The sequence below is a fragment of the Panthera onca genome, chromosome C2 (assembly GCF_046562875.1).
Source record: "Panthera onca isolate mPanOnc1 chromosome C2, mPanOnc1 haplotype 2, whole genome shotgun sequence".
NCBI classification, from domain to species: domain Eukaryota; kingdom Metazoa; phylum Chordata; class Mammalia; order Carnivora; family Felidae; genus Panthera; species Panthera onca.
The window spans coordinates 7,945,037-7,967,099 of record NC_138347.1 but is presented as its reverse complement, the minus strand read 5'-3'; positions in this window follow the sequence as shown (position 1 = coordinate 7,967,099).

Sequence of the window (22,063 nt, the reverse complement as noted above, 5' to 3'; positions counted from 1 at the left end):
GATACATCCAGAAATGGTTGCTCTTTCTAAATATGCTTGAGTATTTGTTTTCATCGTCTGAGAAAATATAAAGCACTCTTGACAGACTTTTGTTTCACGAGAAGACTGATAATGGGTCAATGGCTATGCAGACTATAACCACTCCCCACGACCCCTGTGTGGATTTTGTTTCAAAATCCACACCTTTGAAAATAAATAATTCTACACAACATAACTATAGTATGATACGTAGCATGTGGACCAGTTGATCCAAATCAGCATCAAATACAAGCCTCAGATTATTTGGGCAAAAAGCAAACCTAATAAATTATGTGTTTTTTATTTATTTAAAACAATTTTAACGTTAATTTATTATTGAGAGACAGAGCATGAGCAGGGGAGGGGCAGAGAGAGGGGGAGACCCAGAATCTGAAGCAGGCTCCAGGCTCTGAGCTGTCAGCACAGAGCCTGATGTGGGGCTTGAACTCACAGACTGCAAGATTGTGACCTGAGCTGAAATCAGATGCTTAACCGACTGAGCCACCCAGGCTCCCTGGTTTTTTTTTTTTCACAGTACCTACAATATTAAGTGTCATATGATGGCAAGCAGCAGCTGCATACAAGCCAGGATACACAGCCCCTCTGTGATTATGTACTGTGAGTGCCCCTGAGGTCACCAAAGGAGACCCTACTTCTTTGAGCCCTACAGATACAGGGGCTGCTCAGACATCTGCGACACCTGTCTTTTATCTCAGCTCCTGATCACAAAGGAAACTGTAGTTGGCGCTTGGGAAGCTTCAGCCTGATCAGTGGCCTGTATGACCCTCTGCCATGAAGGATATCCAAGTGTGCTTTGCATTCCCGGCCACCCTGTACAGTGGCGCATGTCACGCACTGAGCAACTTCAGGGACACCATTCTCATAGAGGTCGTCCTAGGTTTTTTCCGGCCGACAGCAATAACGTATCTTGAGGAAGGGATGCCTTTTCCTAATTCACGTAGAGGTGCACACTGCCTGGTAGAGGAAAGAACATTGTGACTGGAATCAAGTTTCCCCAGATTAATAACAATGTTTAATGCTTATGTCACCTTGGCGTTCTTAATCTTTTCTGTAGTGCCACACACAGTTGATTTATTGACTTGTTTTCCTTTTTCCTTTGACTTAATGGTCTTTCTCATTATTTTCTGAATTTGGCTGTGCTTTGCTTCCTGGAACGGGAGAAAGAAACGGTTCCGATTTCTGCTGCTCGGAGGGAAGTTTGGTTAGCAGAGAGCCTTCGGATTCATATCCCCAGAGTGTGACCACAGGTGGCTGTGAACACTGAGTAGGTTCATCTGGTCTCAGAACCCCAGAGGGCAGAAGAGCACCCTTCTAAGGCTTGGGGAGTACTGAGTAGGGATTTGCACTTTCCGAGGGATATGCACTAAGCGGAGAGATCCCGCTTAGATCTCTCTAGAGTCCCTCCTGGGGGGGGGAGGGCTTTCCCCTTGTGTTCTGTCTTCCCTCTTCCCAGGAACCCAGTGCTTTGATTTACCTCCCCTCTATCAGAAATTCAGGGCTTTAATACATCTCATTTGTCAATGAATCTAGACAGGATGATTCTTAATCTCAGAGAACCGCTAATGGTAACTTCAGGCATTTCCAGGGAATTTTTTTTCTTTTTTTTAATGTTTATTTTTTAGAGAGAGTGAGGGGTGGGGAGTGGCAGAGAGAGACAGAGGGAGACCCAGAACTCGAAGCACGGGCTCCAGGCTCCGCGGTGTCGGCACAGAGCCCGACTCCGGGCTCCAACTCCCAAACCGTGAGATCATGACCTGAGCCAAAGTCAGATGCTTAACCGACTGAGCCCCCCCCCCCCCCCCCCGGCGCCCCTCCAGGGGATGTTTTAAATGGTAGTGGTAGTGGGCTCTGACTCACCTGCAAGTGGCTTAAGTAGTAGATTCGTTTGGCTCCACGAAGGTATCATGCTGGGCCTGATACGAATGTTCACCTGATATGAATGAATATAAATGGGACAATTTTCATATCCCCTTAGGAGTTCCTTCGGAGAAATGTATCTGAGGAAGCCCATTTTTTTCACTCCTGGCAGCCCCGTGGCTAAGAAGTGGCCCTTTCATAGCCAGGGCACTGTCACCACAGCTGGGGTCCACGCCAGCTTGGCACTGGGGAACCAGGTGCAGCACGGGAGGCTGGAAACACGGAAGGGGCTCTGGTGGGTACCGGTGACAGTCTGTCTTCTACTGGACATCTGAGGTTAGGCTCCGCGGCTGGCACCTCGGGGACAGGGCATCAAGTGTGCAGCCCGTTCCCTGACCAGTGCTTGGTGGCATTTGGCCAAACCTTTTCCCCCAGACCGCAGGGTCCTGAGGCTGCTCTTTCAGAAGCAGCCGGAGGGTGGGGAGGGTTCCGGTCGGAGACGCTGAGATGCGAAGCCTGGCTTTGTGCAATGGACAAGTTCCTCAAACCTGTCAGCACCTCGGTTTCCTCGTCTCTAAAACGGGGAGGACAAAGCGCGCCCTGCAGGGTGGTTAAAGGATAGGTGAACCCTTCTGGGGAGACGCTTGAGCACCGTGGAACGCGCAAACACGAGCTGTGCTCATATCACATCTCAGATGAGGTCGACCCCGGATTTCCTGCTGGAATGTTCTCTCGTGCCTCAGATTTTCAGTGGGTGTAGTGGCAGTGGCGACAAAGATTCTGAGAAGCCGGGAAATCATGCGAGCCGAGGCCCCCACGGACGCCTGCAAACCCGGTCGCCGCTTCCGGCCCCGGGAAGTGCACGTCCAGGGCCTCGGGGTCCCCGGGGCCTGGCTGGATGCGGCAAGAAGAAGCCAAGGCAGCCCCGACGAGCCTGCTGTCCTGGGGGCGCCTCCATCACTTGTACCGGAGCCACCGCACTTCACGGCTCTCGGTTCGAGGGCGCGGTGCCAGCCAGCGCCGGACCAACAGCAGGCCAGGATGTCTGGGTTGCTCTCGCGAGAAGCTCCTCGCCGGCGTGGTGGCAGCGGCCTTTCGCCGCGTTGGGCGGAGCTGCGAGGCGGAAGGCAGGAAACCCTCGGCCGACCCGCGGTCACGTGACCAATCCTCGCGACACGGATTGGTCGGTAGCTTCCGGGCCACGCCCCGAGGGCCGGGCCTGCGCTCCGGGGAGGAGGGGCGCTGCCGGCGGAATTATGTCCTCGCGCGCACTTGGGTCGGGTCGCGCTGGGCGTCTCGCGTTTCGGGTCGCTGTCGGCCTCCGAGCTGCTAAGTCTGCGGCTTGCCGGCACCTTAACTGTGCCTTGCTTCCTGTCCTGCGGGACTCTGTTCCTTGGTCCCCAGCAACGTGCAGGCTAGCTCCCCAGAGTGGGGCTTTCCAGAGAAGGATCCAGGGTCCCAGAGGTGCTCTGGGGATGCAAGTCTGCCATGCGGCGTCACATCCTCGTTGTCCCTGCTGTCGTGGTGCTTGAGGGAGGTTGTCGCCGCCCCGAGGGCACCCTCCCAGGAACATCCTTGCAGAGGCCACCCTCTCCTCCCCGCAGTACCCGAGCCCAGGCTGAATTGCCTTCTACTCTGGTTCCCCCTGGGGAACACGGATCGACCCTCAAGACCCCTCCCCGCCCCCGGCTCCGCCTCCGGGCTCCCCAAGGTGGATCTGCAGTGAAACCTATACAGTGACTCACAGTTGCAGACATTCTCTCTCTCCTTTCTGGCAGAAGGTGGCAGGCTGCTGCTGGCCTCATTGCTGCGTCTTCCAAAACACAGATGTGGCTTCTGAGTGAATTCACAGCGGAACCTGCTCAGGATTCCAATGACCCCGGCTTGAATGGACCACGGGGGTCCCTCCTCCACGTCTTTTTCCAGCTCTGTGTAGCGCCAAGCATGATGTGAGCGCCTACTCAAGGAGACCCAGGGAGCCCAGTGGGGCACTCGGTGTAGAAGGGGAGAGAGAACAGGTCTTTTAAACAATTACAACACACTATGTCACGGTTTCCACAGCCAGGCAGCCGCAGTTAGGCGTTTATTCGTTAAATACAATGACCTTTTGAGTTTGATGTTCTCTCCATTTCGCGGAGGACTCTGAGACTCCAGACGCGGTGAATTATTCAGGATCACACAGCCAGTATGACTGGCAGAGGATGCGAACCCAGATCACTCTGACCCCAGAGTTCAGGCTCTTCTCAGTCCAGCCTTTCCACTCCCTCCCAATTAGCACGGTAAGATGCCCGGGGGCCAAAGCTGTTGACTTTGCCTGCGTAAGTGCAGGACCACTTTTATGGTTTCATTTGAACTGGTCTTTTAGACAAAGTAGAATAGATGTGGGGGAGAGGGAAAGTGTTTCACACAAAAGAAACAGCAGTTGCCAAGGCACTCAGTATAAAAGAACAAGGATTATGCTAGTGGCCTTTGAACCGGCGTGTGTTGTTCCAATGGCCTTTCCTGTGTTTCATGTTCTGAGTCACTGCTGGGCATCGCCTGGTTGTCCTGTGGGCACCTTGAGCTCAGAATTTCCCAGGCTAAATACTTCCCCTTCTCTGCCACAGCCTGTCTTCTGAGTGGATCTCTCTGGTTCATGACCTCCCCGCACCCCGACGTTCTTGTGGGAACCCAGGCTGCCGAGACCAGGTTGTCTCTGAAGCTCCTTCTCACACCCATGCGTTTGCCAAACTCTAGTGATTTCCGTCTCCACTGCCTTGTGACAGCAGGCTTAGTGCGGTAGCCAGCAAACCGGTTTTCCTGTTTATGCACACTGCGTGGCGCCCTTAGGGCCTGGCTGGGTGTACCAGTGACTAATCAAATCCACTCTTTTCATTTTGCGGAACGTGTATCAGTTGCTGGGTGTTTGTACCGCCTTCCTCCCTGATTGCTAGTTTGCGTGTCCTTTTACTCTGCGCTCTGAACCTGGGCTTGGTTTGAAAGACCAAACCCAGGAAGGACGCCTGGGTTTCCCGCTTGCTCCCGGGGGGTGACCTGAGACCTCTGCCTCTAGTCTCATTCCTTTCTGACCCATCTTCAGCTCACTGGAAGGACAAATTTTCCTCCAGTAGACGTATATTTTAACTGTATTAGCATAATTAACATATAAAAATGCACTGTTTATTTTTCTTTTTTTTTCTTTTTCACTTTTTTAATTATTTGTTTTTTCAGGAGTGGAATTTAGTTAGTCATCACTTACACACAACACCCAGTGCTCATCCTAACAAGGGTCCTCCCTAATGCCCATCCCCCATTTAGCCCATCCCCCCTCCAGCAACCCTCACTTTGTTCTCTGTATTGAAGAGTCTCTTATGGTTTGCCTCCTTCTCTATTTTTATCTTATTTTTCCGTCCTTTCTCCTGTATTCATCTGTTTATATAAACAAATATAAATTTGTTTCTCAAATTCCACATATGAGTGAAATCATATGATATTTATCTTTCTCTGACTGGCTTATTTCGCTTAGCATAATGCACTCTGGTCCATCCATGTTGTTGCGAATGGCCAAGATTTCATTCTTTTTGATTGCTGAGTATACTCCGTTGTATATATATATATACACCACATTTTCTTTATCCATTCATCCCTCGATGGACATGTGGGCTCTTTCCATACTTTGGCTATTGTTCATAGCGCTGCTATAAACATTGGGGTGCATGTGCCCCTTTGAGTCAGCATTTTTGTATCCTTTGCATAAATACCTAGTTGTGCAATTACTGGGTCATAGGATAGTTCTATAAAAATGCACTCTTTTCAACGTACAGTTTGGTGACTTATGAAAACTTACTATCCGCATTGTAGTAACCACTACCCACACTGACATACAAAATATTTCCACTCCCATCCCCAAAACCCCTAGTGTCTTTTCCCAACTAATTTACACCACATCCTGGACCTGTGTAATTGATCTGATTTTTATCACTACGGGTTAATTTCCCATAAACGTCATGCAGTGTGTACAGTTGACCTTGAACAACATGAGTTTGATCTGCAGGCATCCACTTGTATGTGGATTTTTTACAGTACCGTAAATGTATTTTCTCAGTAACATTTTCTTTAGCTTACTTTATTATAAGGATATCGCACGTAATACATGTAACAATACAAAATATGTGTTAATTGACTATGTTACTGGTAAGGATTACGACGAACAGTAGGGTATTAGTAGTTGAGTTTTGGGGGAGTCAAAAGTTATACATAGTGTTTTGACTGTGTAGAGGGGTAGTGCCGCTAACCTCCATTGTTTGAGGGTCAACTGTACTCTTCTGTGCGTGACTTCTTCCACTCAGCGTGTTTGTGAATTTCCTCTGTGTATCAGAACTAGTTTTTGCCATGTGGTATCACACTGTGTAAATACACTAAAATCTGTTTACCCATTCACTTATTGATGGACATTTGAATTGTTTCCAATTCTTGGTTATTATGAATAAGCCTGGTAGGAACATGTGAGGATGCATCTTTTTGTGAGCGTATTTCCATTTTGTTTGGATTAATACCTAGAGGTGGGATGTCTGGGTCATATAGTAAGTGTAAATGCAACTTCACAAGAAACTGTCAAACTTTTCCAAGTGGTTGTTCCATTTTACATTAAAATTTTTTTTTTTAACATTTGTTCATTTTTTTTTTTTTCAACCTTTTTTTTTTTTTTATTTATTTTTGGGACAGAGAGAGACAGAGCATGAACGGGGGAGGGGCAGAGAGAGAGGGAGACACAGAATCGGAAACAGGCTCCAGGCTCCGAGCCATCAGCCCAGAGCCTGACGCGGGGCTCGAACTCACGGACCGCGAGATCGTGACCTGGCTGAAGTCGGACGCTTAACCGACTGCGCCACCCAGGCGCCCCAACATTTGTTCATTTTTGAGAGAGACAGAGTGCGAGCAGGGGAGGGGCAGAGAGAGAGAGAGAGGGAGACACAGAATCTGAAGCAGACTCCAGGCTCTGGGCTGTCAGCACAGAGCCTGACATGGGGCTCGAAGTCGTGAACTGCGAGATCGTGACCTGAGCCGAAGTCAGAAGCTTAACCAACTGAGCCACCCAGGTGCCCCCATTTTTCATTTTTACCAGCAGTGGATGAGAGTTAGTTTCTGACAATATCACCAACACCTGGTATTGTCAGGGTTTTAACTTTTACTGTTCTAATAGGTATGTGGTGATATCTCATCGTGGTTTTAATTTGCTGTGATTTGTGGTTGTGAATGTCACATTGTTGAGTATCTGGCTTTTGTTGTCTTCCTTTGAATAGTGCAAATCGTTATTCTGGCAAGTGGTTAATCTGCTTGTAGTTTGGCTAGATTTTTTTTTCAATCCTTGTTTGTAATCTTTGTTGTGGCAGGTCTAGAATAGCCACGGTCTTTAACCAGATTAGTCATTATTCTAAAGCACGGGCTTTCATGAGCCAGTGGGTGGACAGCAGGAATCTCAAAGTGGCTAGGTTGTATATACCGCTGAGTGAACTCATGGATGAATGTGCCGGTGCTGTGTAAGCCTCCCTCAGTCCTTACTTGCCTCTGGACTGGGAGATAGAGCCCTGATAATGTCTAACCCGACGGGTGGAACACACACGACGTGGGATTTAACTTGTTTTAAGTACAAGGATGGAAATGATATTCTTGTACTTCTAAATTTGTGGATTTAGAGTTCTTGTCACATAGAGATGTGATTTCCCTTTCTGGTTTTATTAGAGTCTAAGCAGGAAACAGAAAGCAAAGCAGTTGTGTTAGTAGAATTTAATATAAATATCTGTCAAGGAGATGTTAAGTTATTTATTAACGAGGTGATTGAAGGGTGAAGCTCCATATTGTGGAGGAAGCCACGGCAGGAAGCCGCTCCTTCCCTTCAGTTGGGGGTAGGAAGTGAAGAAATTGGAATTAAAATTTAGGAGATTGGCAGAGGGCGCCGTGGAGTTGAACCTCTGAGGTTCTAAGGCTCTAAGGAGGAGGTCCCTGAAGTCTGGGCTGACGCCTCTCCCGGGGTGCGTAATGAGGCTGGTTTTGCTGATCGAAAGCTCCAGAACTGGGTCCAAACGGAAGCAACAACGCCGCTTCCCAGGATGCCGAAGGGCTGCCCGGGTGAGGCCGGCAGGAACAGGAAACAGACAGGAAACAGCCCTTCCCCGCCTCCCCCTCCAGCCCTGCAGTCTCCCTCCGACGCCCCCTTTGTCAGCGCAGGGAGCAGCTGGCAGAGCAGGAAGGTGGCTTGCGGACCTCCAGCCCCGGCACCACGAAGCCCAGGAGGGAAGGTGCATTGGCAGCTGAGGGCCAGGAGCTGACTAACCGGCAGCACACTGATGTTCAAAACTTCTCCACGCGTTACTTCCATGCTCCCCCCCACACGGGTGCTTGCTCTCGTCTCAAGCCAGCCTCGTGCCTTTCGGCCTCAAATCCTTGCTCGTGCTGACACCTACTAAACGGAGTGTCTGCTCTTCAGTATCCAGTCCAGATTCCACAGTGGCGTCGTCCCCAGATGCTTGCGGTTGCCTCGTGCCCTGGCTTGCACGTGGTTGCTGGCGCATGCATCTTGACTCAGAATCCAGACCTTTGGCATTTTTGTGTTCTTCACGGTTGCCTGACATGCTGCCCAGTGCATGGCAGCTGATCGTTTGGGCACTGACCACCGACCCATGAGCCAGGTCGTGAGAATCAGTCCCCTGACCAAGCCCCCAGCCAGGGGGCTGTGTCCCCACAGGAGAAGCATCTTGGCTCTGCTCTGTTCTTACCTCCTTTTTCACAAGGAGCAGCATTGATTAGATCTTAAGAAGCCTCCATTCGAGTTTTCCTCCCACCCAGACAACTTCTGAGGTTCTGCCCGTTTTAGTTATAAGTGGTTGGAGTCCTTTGGGGTCCCCTCCGCTTTCTAATCAATGATCTAATCAATATTTCCTCAAAACCCCCAGGGGCCCCCTGTTTGCACTGGCCTTTTTGCCTGATGCATTATACATGTGCCTCTAGGACTTCTGGTCGCACTCTACGGACAACAAGGTGGACACTTCATTCCAGAGAACTCCACGACTCCATTGTGCGACAAAAGCAGCTGGGGCAGGAGACCAGACTGTATTTCCCGGTGGGCTGCCGACGGCACAGTAGGGTAGGGGGGGAGGTGTCCTTGACCCAGGAGAGAGTGTCTAGGCGGACCCGCTGGGGGCCAGAGGTGGAAAAAGTGAGGGCTACAGGGCCAGAAGGGAGCTCCGTGGAGGAAGGAAGGGAGAGAGAGAGGGAGAGAGGGGAATTTGGAGTGTTTGCAATGTAAAGTGCTGTGTTAATGCCTCAAAAATTCCTACAGGAGAGTCCACATGATCCTTCAAGACTTCAGGGGTTGATTTATTTCATTTTATATTTTATTATTTTATTTAATTTATTTATTTTTGCTTCAACCCCCAGAGGAAGACTTTAAGGCACCGTGGCTATGTTCTGGCTTCCTAACTTTATCAGAATACAGCCTTAAAAATGCACTTAAGGGGCGCCTGGGTGGCTCAGTCGGTTGAGCGTCCCACTTCGGCTCAGGTCATGATCTCACAGTCTGTAAGTTCGAGCCCCACGTCGGGCTCTGTGCTGACGGCTCAGAGCCTGGAGCCTGCTTGGGATTCTGTGTCTCCCTCTCTCTCTGCCCCTCCCCTGCTCATGCTGTCTCTCTGTCTCAAAAATAAATAAAAACATTTAAAAAAATGCACTTAAATAGACCTCAGATCACTTGAGTAGAGTTGGTTTTCTTCTCTAAGTGAAGTACAGTTGAGTAGCTCTGGGAGGAGACTCAGCAGGCCTTCATCTGTCTCTAGATGTGGTGCGGGCCACACATATAAAATGGTTGGTGTCTCTCCAAGGAGCTTGGTCTGGAGCCCCTTTGCTGCCGTGAGCAGAATCTGCGAAGGCAGTGGGTTTTTTTTTTTTAATGCTCATTTATTTTTGAGAGACAGACAGACAGACAGCCCGAGTGGGGGAAGGGCAGAGAGAGAGGGAGACCCAGAATCGGAAGCAGGCTCCAGGCTCTGAGCCGTCAGCACAGAGCCCGACGCGGGGCTCAAACTCACGGGCCAAGTGATTATGACCTGAGCCAAAGTTGGATGCTTAACCGACTGAGCCACCCAGGCGCCCCAGGCTGTGGGGTTTGCATGAAGGTCCAGGGAGTAGGAAAGGAGGCAAAGCTTGTGCTGAGGAGGGACTCAGGGACTCCCCTGGGGTTAAACTCCGAAGACTGACAAGTGGAGACCATCCAAATCACTTGGATGCCTTACCTTTGGGTTTGCTGAGAAGAGGCAGAAGACAATAGCGGGCTGTTTTCTTTGAGGAATATTTTCAAAAACCCACCGTAGTCTTTCATGACCTTTCCTCTCCGTCACCTGTCAGCGTACAGGCGGCAAGCCCAGCAGAAGCTTTTGGGTGGAAAGTGCACGAATGGGGGTCTCTGAACCACGGTTCGTGTATTCGTTAATAGCATGGGCACCCGAGTGTAAATCCCAGCACCACCTCTCCAAGTCATTAAACCTTTCTATGCCTCAGTTTCCTCCTCTGTGAAATGGAAGTACAACAGTGCCCGCCTGGCCAGCCTGTTGTGAGGACCAGTGAGTTCTTCTTTGTCGGGAGACTGGAAGCCGCTAGACAGTAACGGCTGTTGTTAGCCTCACCTCGCGGGGCCTGGCTTCCTTTGTGTAATTGTTGGCAAACTCACGTAGGTATCCTTACACTGGGAAACAACACCACACCTTCCCGTTGCCAAGCATAGTTACAAACCATTCCTGCAGCCGGGGGCTCCTGTGGTGGACATCAGGCTGAGTTGTAGACACTGGTCACTGATGTGGGGTGCAGGTGATGGGTGGGTGCGGCCTGGGTGTTGGCGGGACCACTCTGACCTTGGCTCACGCTCACCCTGAGGCAGAGCTCGGCAGTTCAACGTGCCCCAGAATTAAATCCAACACTGTAACGGATTAATAAGCTATGGAAGACTTTGCCATTGGTTTTTGTGGGGAGGCAGGAAAGGCCTGAAATTGCAAGCTTTAAAGCAAAACTGCCCTCAAACTGGCTTCCGGTCCTGCTCTGGGTTCTCTCCCAGACTGAGATCTGCTGTTGCTCTCTGCCCGGAGTAGGCCCTGATCGCCCCAAATCCCACGGCCGCTAACCCCTGTTCTCTCCAGTTGGACTGTCAGCCTACCCGAGGTCCTCCCGGGGCTGGTGATCACAGGCGCTTCGTCGCCTCACTCGATCACACATGTGTTGTGTGTGAACGTTATGTGGCCTGTGGGGCTGAGAGCGTGAGCATTCGAGGTCCTCTGATCCCCATTCAGCTGCATCACATGCGTTGTCTCCCACAGTTCCAGGCCTTTCTGGAAACAGCTCATTTCCTCAACCCACCACCGCTTACCCACAATCCTAAAGTCCAGAAAGCTCTGGATTTTTTCTTTTTTGAAAAAAAAAAAAAAAATTCTGGATTTTAAAGGAAGAGTTCCATAACATTGCAGCAAGCTCGTTTGGTAGCACTTCTTGACCCGCACTCAGGCTACCTACATCTCACTTAGTGGGAATATTTATGTCTCGCTATGGAAATGCTGATGTATTTGATTACAGGGTGCTGGGGCGGACTTTCCTGGACCGCTATAAATATACATCTGCACCACTTACGTGTAAGTGAAAAAGAACGAAATCTTGCCATTTGCAACAACATGGATGGAACTAGAGTGTAGCCCTAAGTGAAATAAGTCAGAGAAAGACAAGTATCATATGATTTCACTTAAATGTGGAATTTGAGAAACACAACAGATGAACCTAGGGGAAGGGAAGGAAAAATAAGATAAAAACAGAGAGGGAGGCAAACCATAAGAGACTCTTCGATACCGAGAACAAACAGGGCTGCTGGAGGGGAGGTGCGTGGGGGATGGGCTAAATGGGGGATGGGCATTAAGGGGGCACCTGCTGGGACGAGCACCGGGTGTCCTATGTAAGTGATGAATCGTGGGGTTCTACTCCTGAAGCCAAGACTACACTGTATGTTAACTAACTTGAATTAAAAAAAAAACAACAACAAACTTCTGCACCACCGTCTTCTTGAAATCTGAAACATTCTGAATTACAAAGCACCCAAGAGTTTCAGGCGAGGGATTTGGGACCTGTACACCTTGTATGTCTCTAGACTTGCTGAACACAGAAACTGCTCTCATGGGCTCTACCAGACCACGAAGCCTGTGACCCGATTTGACACAGGTCCCCATAAAGACGCACTGAGGAAATGTGTAGGTGCTCATAAATTCACATGACTGCTCAGATTTACGTGTGCCCAAGTAATTTACTCACCCCTGAAGACAGATTCCCCTGGAAGTGTCTTTTGATCGATTTAGCCCACGCCCTGAGAATTTTGTTGTTGTTAATGTGTCCTCAAATATTTTCGTCTGAAGAGTTTGCCCGTCAAAGGCTTTCCTCATCTAGAGGAATGACTTTCGTTCTTTCTGTTGAGATTACTCGAAAATCTTTTCCGACAGTCGCAAACACGCCCCCAAATGATCTGATAAGGGACCCTTAATAGGTGCGGGGGTGTTAGGCAGGTGCAGAAGCCCCGCCCCTGCTTATCCACCAGGTTCTGTGTCAGAAGCCCCGGTGGGCGTTGTGTTTGACAAGATCCCCCCAGCAAGTGCAGAATGACTTTCCTGATGTGGGAGAGGAAGTCACAGATATTTTACACATTTGCAGGTATTTTAAAACAGTTGTTGCAAGGTGCAAACCTTCCATTTATAACATCTTGGGATTCTCCAATATGTATTGAGAGGAGAGCTCGGTCACGGTCACGTTCACACTGAATTTCAGGTGCGATCTGTGACCTGCTGGCCCCCTCACCCACTAACTTCTCTCTGGTCCTGAAACTCCACCCCCCCCCACCCCCACCCCCGGGGTGGGGGGACAATGATGCAGATGACAGGTATCTTCTGGGTTTCGTTCCTCTGTCAGACACATTGCTCCCCCGGGGTCTTTCTTCTGCTCAACCAAATCTGCCTCTTGAAGAGTCTATTCAAAACTCTCTCTTCCGAGGAACCTTTCCTACAAACCCGACTCCATATGCTGATTTCTTATAATTAGCCTTCCCTATGCGGTTGGTAAAATGAGGTCTAACAAACACAGTTTGATGGCAATGAACATTTGCATTCATGTGATGTTTCTCTTGAAGTTTTTCCTTAAATTCCCAGGAGTGAGTTTGCCGGATCAAAGCAGATAGACGTTTTTAGGGCTGACAGAGTTCATTGTTTCAGAAAAGACTTGTTGCACATCCGTTGGCGTGCAGGACCGTGCCGGGAGCTGGCAGTCCCACAGGGAACCAAACAGCAAACTCTGAGCCTTCCTGGAGCCGACCTCCAGTGGAGGGAGAAGACCACAATCCAGTAAACAAGTAGATACAGAGAATAGCACATGCGTGACGGCCATGGAGAAAAATAAGGTAGGGTAGGAGGACTGGAGGTGCCTGTGGGCGGCGAAGAGGGGTACGGAGTGGCTGTTTCCTATGAGGCGCTCAGGAAAGGCCTCAGTGTTGAGGTGATATCTGAGCAGAGACCTGGAAGACGGAACTGAGGGAGCCATGCTGATGCTGTGTAAGGGAGAGCAACTCAGGCAGAGGAGTAGTAGGTGCAAATGTCCTGTGGCGTAGGACGCCCTCAGGGATTTCCATTATGTGTATGTTAGTACACTTGATGGTGTCCCACAGGTCTCTGAGGCTCTATTCATTAAAAAAAAAGAAATTCTCTTTTCTTGCTTCTGTGAACTGAATGCTTACATCTTCCTTGGTCCCCCTAATTCATATCTTGAAGCCCTGCTCATCAGTGTGACGGTGTTTGGAGATGGGGCCTTTGGGAGGTAATTGGGTTTAGATGAGCCCATGGGAGTGGAGCCCCATGATGAGATTGGTGGCCTTATAAGGGGATAAAGGGACCAGAGCTCTCTCTGCCCCTTGAGGACACAGCAAGAAAACGGCTATCTGTAAACTAGGAAGAGAGCTGTCACCAAAAATCCGACCATGCAGGCTCTCTGGTCTGGGACTTTCAGCCTTCAGAGCTGTGACAAATCACGGTCTGTTGTTTGAGCCACCTGGTTCGTGGTCTTCTGTCATAGTGTCTGAGTTGACTGAGAATCTTCTCTTCCTCAGCCTGTGTAATCTCAACTGACCTGTCTTCAAACCTGAGCCTCACTAATGCATTTTGTTAAAAGTCTATTTACTTACTTACTTCTTTATTTTGTTTATAGCATGCACTGGGGAGGATGGTTAACTGATTGAGCCACCCAGGTGTCCCCCCACGAATCCATTTTTCATGGTAGATATTGTACTTTTCAGTATATGTAATCAATTGATATATATATATATATATATATATATATATATATATATATTAATCCCCATTTCTTTTTTTTTTTTTTTTTTTTTTGAGAGAGAGACAGAGTGCGAGCTGGGGAGGGCCAGAGAGAGAGGGAGACACAGAATCCGCAGCAGGCCCCAGGCTCTGAGCTGTCAGCACAGGGCCCGATGCGGGGCTTGAACTCGTGAACCACGAGATCGTGACCTGAGCCGAAGTCGGACGCTTAACCGGCCGAGCCGACCCAGGTGGCTGACCCGTTTCTTTACCAATATTAACTATTTGGCATGACATGGTGCTCGTGAGTAGGGAAGGGGTTAACATTAGGCAGGGAGAGATAAGGGGGAGGCAGGTGCTGCGGTGGGAGGGTGAAGAAGCGATGGGGTGGGGGGAGGGAGGTGGGGGGAAAAAAAGGACAAAGGTATTCCAGACCTGCCTGGGCTACGGGTCATGTGTGGAGTCTCACAGACTTTCTGATAAGGTCCCAATAAAAGGTCAGGGACAAACATCCTCGATGGCTACCCAGTCGGGACCCCTCTCACTCTTGAGAGCTTTGTACTTTCGCTCCATAGGCTCCGGGGCTCTGCTCACTCTCTGTTGTCGGTGAGATTCATGCTTCGACTCCGTGACACGAGGACTGGCGTCTCCCCCACCTCCTGTAACACTCACACCTTCCTCTCTTCCCCGGGTCTGTCTTCTCTACCTCCTTCAGCTCTTTGAATGTATTTATAATAGCTGAGCTAACATCTTGATTTGGAAAGTTCAACATCTGGGCCTCCTCGGGGGCAGTTTCTGACTGTTGTTGATTTTTTCCCCCCTGTGGGCCATGTTTCCTGTGTCTTTACGTGTCTAGTAAATTTTTTTTTTTTTTTTCTGAAAACTGGACACACCGAATAATATGTTGTGGTGACTCTGGAAATCACACCCCCCGGGCTCTGGTGGCAGCAGCTGCTGTGTGTGTGTTTACGCACGTGGTCTCTGTTCTTGGTCACGTGGGCCACTGGGATTTCTAGGGAACTTCCAGATGGGACAGTGTCTGGGAATGGGGCTTTGAGGGGAGCCCCACGCCCCCACGGCCTCCTCTGGGAAGAGGAGGAGGGGTCTAGGGACCAAGTGAAAATGCTACAAAGCTCCCATTTCTTACCGAGATCCAGTCATTTTTCTGGAATAAATCCCCTGGAATTGTTGCAAGTCTTTGGCTAATTTCCAGAGTTGTGAAAAAGTTGCTCTTGGCAGTTTTCTGGCGTTTGCAGCAGAACCCAATTTCAGCCTGTGCCTGAAACTTTTGCATTGCTTACATCCTGATTTGCACAATTCTGCTCACCATTCACTAGCTGCTGTCCTCAATCCAGCCCACCCACATGCGATCAGATCCTCCCTGGCCGTGGCCTCTCTGTGCTCGTTCCTGCCTCGCCATGACCCTGGCCTTTAGCCCTGAGCTCATGTCACATGCAGGCACTTCCTTTTCCAATTTCAGTGGAAAATAGGGACTGTTTTCCGATTTTATGATCATCACGCTTTCCGTGACTAATGATTGGAGATTTGGCTGCACTTTATATCTAGACTCCCCAGCTCAGTTTTCTTGATACACCTTTTAAAAGTGGAAGAACAGATACGATGAATTAACACTTTTTGGGGGGAGAAGGTGTATGAGTGAAAATCCCAGAGAAGCAGGAGGGAGGGATAAAGGGACTGAGCAGGGAGGGAAAACAAGCAGTCAAGATGGTTTGTCTTCACAAACCTGGCCAAAGAGGCCAAGTGGGTGGCTGGTCCATTGTGGACTCAGAACCGTCCTTCAGGAGGGAAGGAGGGAGGATTTATCCTCTGGGCCCTGTTCTGTCTCCCATTGTCAAAGTTCCCTGCACAGAACGTCAATCTCCCTCACTTGTGGGTCCTGCCACCCGCTCGGGAATTGCCAGGGGCTGGAGCCCCTCCTGGGGTGCTTCTCTGGCCAGCCTGGCTCATTTCTCTTAGGGAACATGTGGCATTTGTTCTGTCTTTCCACATGGCCCTTCTGGGTGGTGGTGGGACAGCTGTTACCCTCTGCTTTAGAAGTGGTCCTGCTGGGTGAAATGGTCCCCAGGATGCTTCCCACTCTGGGATGCTGTCACTTTCACAGCCTTCATCCTGGGGCTCAAAGTGTCAGGGGCAGTGACAGCAGCACCGAGAGAGGTTGGGGTGGTGAGATCAGCCAGGTTTCACTGGAGGCCTCATCCGTGCGTGCTTGGCTGTCCCGTCCCGCTCACTTCCGCCTCCGGCCAGCCTCTCAGACATCTGCTTGGCCATGGGACGCCCTCGCTGCTTTTCTTGGAGCAGACTGGCCTTGTCATGATCGACGCCTGTGCTTCCGTGAACTGTGTTTACGTCATCTCTGTTTCTCCCTTGGTTGACCTGCTTTACCTGGTACTTCTCTGCCTTCTGCCCCTTCCCTCCTCAGCTCAGCTTTCGGAGAGCCTTAGAGGTCACTTAGAGCAGAGGTCCTCAAACTTGAGCAAGCATCAGAATTACCCGGAGGTTTTGTTAAAGGCAGAGTGCGGGGTCCCATCCCAAACCCCCGAGTTGCTGACCCAGTGGTCTCTGGTGGGGCCTGAGAATTTGCATGCCTACCAAGTTCCCACGTGCTGCTGGCCCAGGGACCATGCTGAGAAGCCGTGATAGAGACCACCCTCCTCGGTTCTCGCGCTCGTATAAGGCACATGCACGCACAGTGGCTGGGAGTGAAGACCTGAGGTCTGGCTTCCAGGCTCAATTCCCGGCCATGGGCAAGTTCCTTAACCTCTCTGTGCCTCAGTTTCCCCATCTGTGAAGTTGGATGATGGTAGGGTTGTGAGAGGTTGGAGTGGTGCCTGCCTCATTCTTTTTATTTTATTTTTTATTTTTTTAAAAATGTTTTTTATTTATTTTTGAGAAAGAGAGAGAGACAGGGTGTGAGCGGGGGAGGGAAAGAGAGAGAAAGAGACACAGAATCCGAAGCAGGCTCCAGGCTCCGAGCTGTCAGCACAGAGCCCGGCGCGGGGCTCGAACTCGTAAACCATGAGATCACGACCTGAACCTAAGTTGGCTGCCTGAGCCACCCAGGCGCCCCAATGCCTGCCTCATTCTTCGGTCTGTATACGTGTAGGCTGACATCATTCTGGTTTTGCTCGTGGGAAGAGGGACACCGAGGGAGTGCAATTCAGGTCCCAGCTGGCAAGGGGCACATTCTAGAAGCCTAGACTCCTTGTCTTCCCGCTCCGGGGAATTAACTTTTCCACTTATGACGCACCTCCTTTTGGGCTCTGGGTCCTGGAGCTGCTTAAACGAGCTCCTGAGGAAGTCCGTTACTCAGCCTGGAAGAATGTGGCACCGTTTTGCAGAGACCCCAGCCTTCACCCAACACTTGGGCTGGAGGAAGGGTTGGAATTGGGGGCAGCTGGAACGTGGTGGGGGACGGTCCAGTCCCCGCTGTTGACCTTCCAGCCTGTCCCTCTCAGGGTCCGTTTCCTCATGTGTGGGCTGACGGTCACGTCTACCTCAGAGGTTTGGGCAGAGACTAACTCTGGTAGCACGTCGGGAAGACGCCCCGCGAGTTGTCTGGCACAGAGTGAGCGCTCCGTGGACTTTCGTTACCAGTTGTTCCAGAACACAACGCACTGTCTGCGTATTTTGCTGCCAACACAGGTTTCCTCTCTATTCATTGTCTACTTGGATCACACCAGCATCTCCTGACCTCTTCAGGAGAACTTCTGAGGTGTGGGCCCAGCTGTCAAGACAGATGGTTTTGAAAACTATCCATCGTGGAAACTATCCAAGGTAAATGGCCCCAGGAGTAACCTCATGAGAGAGTGGCCACGCTGGAGTTCTTCAAAGGGATGGGCATCCCCGTGGCCCCCATGGTGCCCTCCGATCGCTACAGAGAACAACTCACATTTTCCCTATTATTTTAAACCACTCCTGGTAGGGTTTTTTTTTTTTTTTAATGTTTATTTATTTATTTTGAGAGACATTGAGAAAGAGAGCGACGGCTGGAGAGGGGCAGAGAGAGAGGGAGAGAGGGAATCGTACGCGGGCTCTGCTCTGTTAGCCTGGAGCCCAATGTAGAGCTCGACCTCACGAACCATGAGATCGTGACCTGAGCTGAAATCAAGAATTGGATGCTTAACTGACTGAGCCACCCAGGCGCCCCCCAACTCCTGGTAGTTTTCATCCCATGGTCTCACCTTTGTCTTTGACAATCTTTCTGATCATTGGGCATGGTTTTGCCCAAAGTCCCGTCCTCTGGCTTTAATTATAAAACAGTGAAACGAGATCAACGATCTTGAGATCATTGAAAATTCTCCCCTTCTGAACCTCTGTTTTTGGGGGAAAAGGACAAATCATAAAAAGAAAACTGGCAAACAAAAATAAGAGACAGTGGGGATATATTTGAAACAACCTGGAGGGGGTGTCCTCACATCCCCTCCCCCGACCGTCACTGGGAGTGTGGCCGGTCCCACAGAGACTGGGCCAGCCCTCCGCGTGGGTGGGTCTAGGTTTGTGAGTCCCGAAGCTTGTAGTATTTGGGGGACCCGCTTTAAAAACAAATAGTATTAAATTATGAATGTAGACTTTGGTTTGACAGTACACATTTATGTAAGAGAGAAAAAAATCGCTATCAATCATAAATTTAATAACACACACAGTAAAAAGTCCAGAAAAGTAACCAAATATTTTATTAATTAACTGCCTCAACCACCACTTTCTCTCTCTTTTTTTTTTTTAATTTTTTTTTTAACGTTTATTTATTTTTGAGACAGAGAGAGACAGAGCATGAACGGGGGAGGGGCAGAGAGAGAGGGAGACACAGAACCAGAAGCAGGCTCCAGGCTCTGAGGCATCAGCCCAGAGCCGGACGCGGGGCTCGAACTCACAGACCGCGAGATCGTGACTTGAGCCAAAGTCGGACGCTTAACCGACTGAGCCATCCAGGCGCCCCTCTCTCTCTTTTTTTAATGTTTATGTATCTTGAGAGAGAGAAACAGAGAGAGAGAGACAGAGAGACAGAGCTCGGGCGGGGAAGGGGCAAAGAGAGGGACACAGAATCCAAAGCAGGCTCCAGGCTCTGAGCTGTCAGCACGGAGTCCCATGGGGCACGAACTCACCGACCGTGAGATCTTGACCTCATGATTCACGAGCCTCTGACTTCAGCTCAACCAACTGAGCCACCCAGGCACCCTATCTATCTTACCCTCTTTATATATTTTTTGGACTGCATTTTCTTTGCTCTCCTCCTCATATGGCAACAATTTTAAAATACATTTAAACAGGGACGACTGGGTGGCTCAGTTGGTTAAGCGTCTGACTTCAGCTCAGGTCATGATCTCGCCGTTCCCGAGTTTGAGCCCGCGTCGGGCTCCGTGCTGACAGTTCAGAGCCTGGAGCCTGCTTCGGATTCTGTGTCTCCCTCTGTCTCTCTTTCCCTCCCCCGCTCGCACTCTGTCTCTCTCTCTCTCAAAAATAAATAAACATTATAAACATTTTTAAAAATACATTTAAACAGAGAGAATAGATGGGTAATTCAGTCTTTCCTAGAATCTGTGACCAGCATGTGTTTATTATTGACAGTTGAGAAAAGAGCGATCGTTTGGCTTTAGCCTTACAAACTCATTATTGGCAATGTCAGGTAAAGTTTCAGGATTGTTGTGAAAATGGGACAATATTTAGTGAGTTGCTTTCACACATGAGCTTTACGATTTCAAGGCATTTCAAGTTTTCTTGTGAGTGACTATTCGTAAATATTCTTTGAATTGACATCCCTCACCGACCAGATGGTCATCAATGTCCCAGTTGTGGTGCCATGTTAGGGCTTTTAGATGATCTTTATCAGCATCAGTGTCCCATAAGCAAGAAATTGAAGTCTGGTTGCAATGTGTTCCTCTGATTCACTTCTCATTATTTATTGGATATCAAATTATTCAAGAATGTACTATTTCTATTACGAATCTATTTCTTTGTCTTAATGATTTACTGTTTTTTTGTATAATCGAAACTTTTTTTGTTAGTAAAATTCTCTATTCAATATTGGAGTAATTTCTGTTGTGCATTTTCATCTTTATAGCTTTAAGGTATCCTAGTAATTAAAAAAATAGTTTATTTATTTCGGGAGAGAGAGAGAGTGAGAGTGGAAGAGGGGCAGAAAGAGAGGGAGAGGTAATTTCAAGCAGGTTCTGCACTGTCAGCGTGGAGCCTGACGCGGGGCTTGAACCCATGAACCATGAGATCACGATCGGAACCAAAATCAAGAGTTGGATGTTCAACCGACAGAGCCACCCAGGCTCCCCGGCTAGTAATTTTTATGTGTATTTTTCTCTCAGTGCTTTAAAAATTTTCAAAGTGTCAAAAAAGACACTTTTTGTACATATGAGGGAGATCTATAATTTCTCACTTGTTTTATTGAAACATTCCAAGACATCCATTCAAATTGCAGTTAAATGGCGTATTTAAGCTTCACTAATTTTTTGAATAATTTTTTTGCATTCCTGTTGTGTTTGGGTTTCTCTCTTGAATCTTTAAAAACATAGACTAGAGCACTTATAACATTATTATATCCAAGTTGCAAGGCTTGGACAGATTTATAATGGCATCTCTCTATAATTAGACTCTTCAGAGAAAAGCCAGCTTATACGTGTGGTTAAACATACTCCATCAATGAACCTGTAAAGAAAACACATACCTCTTTCTTTTTTAAAAGTTTATTTATTTATTTAGAGAGAGAGAGAGAACAGAGTGTGCAAGTGGAGGAGGGGCAGAGAGAAAGGGAGAGAATTTCAAGCAGGCCCTGCACTGTCAGCCCAGGGCCCGAGGTGGGGCTCAAACCCACGAACCGTGAGACCATAAACTGAGCTGAAACCAAGAGCTGGTTATTTAACAAACTGAGCCACCCAAGTCTCCCTGAAAACACATAACTCTTGCAAAATATCATGCTGGTTAACCACTCTAGGTCTTGTTCGGGTGGATTTTTCTCCTATAAGACTATATAGATGAGGCATGCAAGGCAAATATATTGTGATATACGTGTCACCAAGCCGGGTGAGTTGTTACAGTGGGCAGGAGTATTCCTAGAAATCGTTTATGCACTACACTAGCTGGTAATAACTTAATCTGACATGGAAGTGATTGCGAACCACATACGTTTATATCATTAAACCCAAACTAATAGTAAACCCAGCCCCCTTAGTGAGATACCCAGAATGGCTGTAACTCCTCCCATTCTACCAGTCATGAGAGGAAGTGTGACACAGGACAAGTGGAAGTGGACAGAGAGCGTGGTCGAATTCTTTAAAAAAAATTTTTTTTTTTAAATGTTTATTCTTGAAACAGAGAGAGAGAGAGAGAGAGAAAGAGAGACAGAACACGAGCAGGGGAGGGGCAGAGAGGGGGAGACACAGAATCCGAAGCAGGCTCCAGGCTCCGAGCCATCAGCACAGAGCCTGACGTGAGGCTCAAACCCACGAACCCTGAGATCGTGACCTGAGCTGAAGTCGAAGGCTTAACCCACTGAGCCCCCCAGGTGCCCCATGGTGGTCTAAATCTTGGGTCCATGTTTTGGTGTCATTCATCAGTTTTGGAAACAAATATCAGCTAATATCTTTCCAAATAGTTATTTTGACTCATTTTTTTTTTCTCTCTCTCTTCCTCTCACCACCCCCTCTCCTCTGAGACTCCAATTACATGTATGTTGGATTGTTCCATATTGTCTCACATTTCTCTCACTTTTTTCGTACTTTTCTCTATGTTTCAATTTAGAGAATTTCTACTGACATGTTTTTAAGCTCACTAGATCCTTTGTTTAG